Genomic DNA, 6,242 nt, shown 5'->3' on the forward strand with positions numbered 1-6,242 from the left:
ATGGGCCCATATTCCAGATGAAAAGCATAAAGCTTTAGAACCTAAGAGTGAGAAATGTACTTTTGTTGGATATTCTGAAGATGTAAAAGGTTATAGACTTATTCCATTTAAGTCCAAAAATGTTATCATTAGAAGAGATGTAAAATTTGATGAAAATAAATCGGCCTGCGAGCCTAGTCCGGCGGATGTGCCACCTCTTCCTATCTCTTCTATCTTTGAAAACATTTCTTCTTCTGATGATGAAAGCGAGGATGATAATCCTCCCCCACCTTCTCAGGATCCTCAACTTCCAAGATGGGTCCGTGCTACTCGGGATGCAGCAGGTGATCTTGCCGGTGATCCTACAGATCAGCGACGTACACGTTCTCAGTTTGAAAGAGCCTCTTCTTTACTGGCTCAAGCTCCAGTAAATCATGATCCTGACACTTTTGCAGAAGCTTCAGGCCATCCACATTGGGAAGCAGCTATGAATGAAGAATATCATTCATTGATGACAAATGATACATGGGATCTTGTTCCTCTACCAAAGGGACGCAAACTTGTTAGATGCAAATGGGTTTACAGAACCAAGTATGGACCAGATGGGAAAGTTGATAAACATAAGGCTCGTCTAGTTGCTAAGGGCTTTTCACAGGTTGAAGGCATTGACTACACTGAAACCTTCTCTCCAGTTGCCAAAATGAACTCTATCCGCCTTGTTCTTTCCCTTGCTGCCTCTTTAAAATGGGAAGTCCATCAAATGGATGTTAAATCTGCCTTCTTGCATGGGGACTTGCAGGAAGAAATCTATATGGAACAACCCATTGGCTTCATACAAACAGACTCCAGCCTCGTTTGTCGACTTAAGAAATCCCTTTATGGCCTCAAGCAAGCTCCTCGGGCTTGGTATGCCAAAATGGATAGCTTTCTTTTAGAATCTGGCTTTTCTAGGTGTCATTCTGACAATACTGTCTACACCAAGAAAGTGGGCAACTCTCTTATCATCCTTGTTCTTTATGTTGATGATCTTATTCTTACTGGTAGTGATCCCAACCTTATAAACCATGTGAAGTCCAGCCTTAAAAAGAAATTTGAAATGACAGACTTAGGACACTTACACTATTTTCTCGGTCTTCAAGTCTTGCAATCCCAAGAAGGTATTTTCCTTTCCCAGTCCAAGTATGCTTGTGATATTCTTCGTCATTTTCACATGGAAGACTGTAAGCCAGCCCCTTCTCCCTTTCAGTCTGGAGTCAAACTTTCAGTCTCTTGTACTTCTCCTGAAGTTGATGCTACCTTATACCGTCAACTTGTCGGAAAACTCTTGTATTTAACCCATACTCGTCCTGATCTTTCCTTTGCTGTTGGCCTTGTTGCTCGTTTTATGCAAAACCCCCGTGAAAGTCATTGGAAAGCAGCTAAAAGAATACTTCGTTATGTTCGAGGTACAGTACAGTTTGGGATTCATTACAGTGCCAAAGCAGCTCCTCTGTTAGTTGGTTTCACTGATTCTGATTGGGCTGGTGACCTTGATGATCGGAAGTCTACTGCCGGTTATGTCTTCACTCTTGGTTCAGGACCTATTACATGGGCTTGTAAGAAACAGGCTGCCATTTCTCTTTCGTCAGCAGAAGCAGAGTATCGTGGTGCCGTGGAAGCTAGTAAGGAAGCCTTGTGGCTTCGTCAGATCCTATCAGAGTTTGGCTTTGAGCAGCAGCATCCAACCACACTTTGGTGTGATAATCAAAGTGCCATTCAGCTATGCAAAGATCCAGTCCAGCATCAGCGCAGCAAACACATTGAACTACACATGCACTTCATCAGAAAGCTCATTCATGACCATGTTCTTGAAGTGCAATATTGTCCAACGGATGATCAGGTTGCAGACATCTTCACAAAGGCTCTCACAGAGGCGAAGTTCACTAAACTTCGATATATGCTTGGAGTTCAGGAAGTTGTCACTAAGGGGGGATAGGCTCTAGTGCCTCCTTCCTTCTCCTATTGTGTCATATTTGTAAATCCTTCAATCCTATCCCAAGTTGTTCTTAAGGGGGGATGTTAGGATATTCCGACACATAGGATATAGTTAAGTTCAACTTGGTCTAGCATAGAGTTAGGTTAGAGTTAGGTAAAATGTGTTTCTTTACCGTTGTACATTTTGTAACTTACAATCCGACGGTCACGATATGTAGTGATCCGACGGTTCACTCTCACCTCGGTATTACCGACACTTGATCCGTGGCTTGACACCCGATTGGTCCATGAGTTCTATTTAAAGCGCATGGAGGGTCATTGTTCGGGCAATCCGTGCATGAGAGAAGCTTATGTAAATTTTCATTCTTTGATTAATAAATTGTCTGTACCCACGTTGGGACAGGCCGTGGACTGTTTCCCTCCTTGCACTCTGAGGGTTTTAACCACGTCAAAAATACTGGTGTATTGATTTGAGATCTGGTTGTGAGCGGTGTCCTTTTGGTATTCTTTCTGAGGAACTTACCCTGTAAATTCCTACAAGGTTTACTTATAAAAAGATTTTATCTTTTCATATGATGTTAAGATGAATATATATGCCATGTGCTGAATTCATACTAAGCATGCAAGAAATTATATATGTTCATTTTCAGACATTAAAAGTATTTTAATAATAAGATTTTTATTTTTTTTTCAATTGTCTTATATAATATATACACAATTGAAATATATTAATTAATATGGAGATTAAAATATTTTATTTAAGATCTGATTTAAAATATCTATAAACATTGATGGAATTACACATCTTTTTCAACATGTAAAACCCTCTATGAATCCCCTAACACCATGGACACCATTTTGAATGCCCCTATAGAGGATGCTATCTTTTCTTTGGAAGGCATTGAATTTGGGGTTAGGCAACTTCCTAATGAGAAAGCTAAAGACATTGAAGGCTACCAATCTGAACATTTTAAAATGGGAAAATCTATCCTCCTCCCACATATACACAAGCTATTTAACTTAGCATTGAAGCAAGGCTTCCCTAAGCCTTGGATACAGAGCCTTATTAAGAGTGGGGATTGTTGATTTTCTAGTGCAATCAAGACTAGTAATTTTTTTAAAATTGATAACTACTTCCAATGATACAATTAGTCTTCTTATAGCATTCCAATCATTAAGCAGTTATACATGAAAAAATTCAACTATTCACTTTTCTTCAACAGTGCAATAGAGATCACAGTAAATAGTAAAACAAGAGACAATAGACACCAATATTTAGGCTAGCATCCAAGGAAAAACCCATTAGGGGAAAACCCAACAATCTTCCCTTATGAGAAAGAGAATTCAGTTCATGAAAATGTACATCAGATTATTCCAACAAGATTCCAAATTCTAACCTCAATATTTCCAAGTCAAACTAATGAATGGAGAGAGAAAATAGTCAACCATGGTCAATGTCCAAGTATATAACTCTGAACAAGATGGCTGAAATTCGATCAAAACCTCAGTCAATAAACTAGTCAGAGTCTCAGTCAAAGGACAAATTTGACTTGCAGTGAACAACGCAAAAATAGGACAAAATCTCGGTAAAATGAAGTCAACGGATCCCTAAAATATTCGGCCTCCAAAACTGTCAAAGAGCTTAGTCGAACAGAAGTAAAATCTCCCAAGTCAACGCTGGTCAAACAAAAGAATAAGAGGCTAGTCAATGTAGAGCATAAATACTCTTTGACTCCTTTGCATGTGTGGACTTCTTCTTGTGATTTTAGATCGAATGATTTGATGTGAAGTGTGCCAAATGAACTCCAATGAACTTTTATTTATATGTGGTTTAGGAGGAGGGTTTTGACCTTAGGGTCAAACCCATTCATCATGTGTGGCCGACTTGGTCAATGCGAAAATACTAATTTTCTCCATCAATTTGCCAATGAAAATATCGACCATAACTACCATTTTTTCAACACTCCCTCTTAGCTAGGGACGTACTTTTCAATCTCTCTCAAGATTAATCTCCCCGACCAATCCAGAGGCCTCTCAACAACTTTCCAAGGGAGAGATTAGATGTACAAGTCTCTCTTTCTTTCAAGATCAATCTCCCTGACCAATCCATAGGTCTCTCAGCAACTGCCCAAGGGAGGGATCACAAGTGTCACCATAAGAAAAGATACATATCATCAAAACACACCCCATAAGCCAAAATCCAATGGCATCTAGGTCAATGTCCAACTGACCAATGAGATCAATCAATGAGGCCAAACTCTCCAGACATATACACTAGTTACACAGGGTACATCTCCTTGACCATTAATAAGGTCTCTCGGTCCACGACTCAAGGGAGGAATCTCTATCTCAATCCCCAACTATACAATCTCTTAGTCAAATGACCCAACAAAGAGAATATCAAAATCAGTGTCCCTGACCAAATTGGTCTCTTAGTCATCATGACCCAAGGGATCACTTTATGCCTTACAACCAAGCTCCCAAACCAGACTCGCTGATCTCTTGGTCCACTGACCTAAGGTAGGGACAATCTTCCTGACCATACTCTATCGCCTCTCAACTACAGCCCAAGGAAGATTGTCAATCGCATGATGCTATACAATCAGTGCTCCCTCTCTGAAAGAGGGATTCTCAACAACTCCAAGTTGTTTTCTAGGAGAAGAAAACTTCATCTAGGACAATGGCTTTGTAAAAAAATCAACAATCTGCTCATCAATAGGGACATACTCGAGCCTCATAGCTCCTCGTTGGACAATATTTTGGAGGTAATGATACTTGATATCAATGTGCTTCGACCTGTCATGAAAAACTAGGTTCTCAGAAAGCCTCACACGACTTCGATTATCACAATATATAATGGTCAATTCCAACCCTTGATCAAACAATCCTACAAACAACTTTCTAAACCACACAACTTCACAATTGGCTAAACATGCAACTATATACTCAACTTTAGTCATACTCAGAGAAACATAAGTTTTCTTTTTACTAGACCATGAAATCAAAGTGGAGCCCAAGCTAAAACATAATCCAAAAGTGCTATTTCTATCACTAGAGCTTCTAGCCCAATCAACATCAGTGAAGCCATACAATTTCCATTCTCCATTAGAAACATATCTCAGACCATATTCAATGGTGCACCACAAATATCTCAATATATGTTTTGCTGCAACCCAATGCACATGTTAGGGCTCAACCAAGAATTGGCTCAACGTGTTCACAACATAGTAAATATCAGGTCTAATGTTCACAAGATAGTTCAATGAGCCAATCAATTTGTGATACATAGAGGGATCAACCAAATCAGAATCACAGTCATGTATCCTTTTCAAATTTGTCACCATCGGAATATCCATGGACTTGCAGTCCATCATGCCAAATCTTTGAAGGATCTTAATAGTGTATTTGCCTTGTCCAACAAAGATTCCATCAAGCTTTTTCCAAATTTCCAATCCCAAATAGTAATGCATAAGACCAAGATCCTTCATTTCAAATTTAGAAATCAACTCCCTCTTACACTGGATAATTAGAACTTCAACCCTTGTCAGAAACAAATCATCTACATACAACAACAAAATCAAGGGCTTACCTTCAACAAATTTGAAGTACAAATTTGGATCAACATCAATTTTTTTGAAACCAAGACTTAACAAATAGGCATCAATATGGGAGTACCATGCATGAGGAGCCTACTTCAGCCCATACTGAGATTTCCTCAATTTGCAAACACATCTCTTTATAATAATGGACCTCAAAGCCTTGAGGTTGTTCAACATAGACTTCCTCTTCAATGACTCCATTCAGAAAAATAGTGTTGACATCCATTTGATGTAGTTTCCAACCTACAACAGAGGCAATAGTAATGATAGATCTAGCAGAAGCATACTTGGAAACGGGAGCAAACATGTCTTCATAATCCTCTCCCTCTTTCAGGGAGAATCCTTGGGACACAAATCATGCCTTGTACTTCTCAACACTTCCTTAAGTTGCATGCTTGATTTTCTAGATCCATTTGGAAGACACAATAGATTTCCCTTTAGGTCCTGGCACAATATCCCAAACATCATTATCAAAAATAGATTGGTTCTCTTCAATCATAGCATCTTTCCAAACTTGATGCTTAGCTTCTTCATAGGTGGATGGCTTAGATTCAATGATCTTACACATCATTGTTGCATAACCAGAGTACTTCTTTGACCTCTTGCTTCCCCTAAAGGTCCCACCAGGAGCAACATGTCCTTCAAGTTCCTTCAATGTTCTTTCGAGACATGAAAGTTTCTTTCTAGTCT

This window comes from Pinus tabuliformis, chromosome 4_2, assembly GCF_031772625.1.
Source record: "Pinus tabuliformis cultivar Carrire ecotype Pingquan chromosome 4_2, CPIR1, whole genome shotgun sequence".
NCBI classification, from domain to species: Eukaryota; Viridiplantae; Streptophyta; class Pinopsida; order Pinales; family Pinaceae; genus Pinus; species Pinus tabuliformis.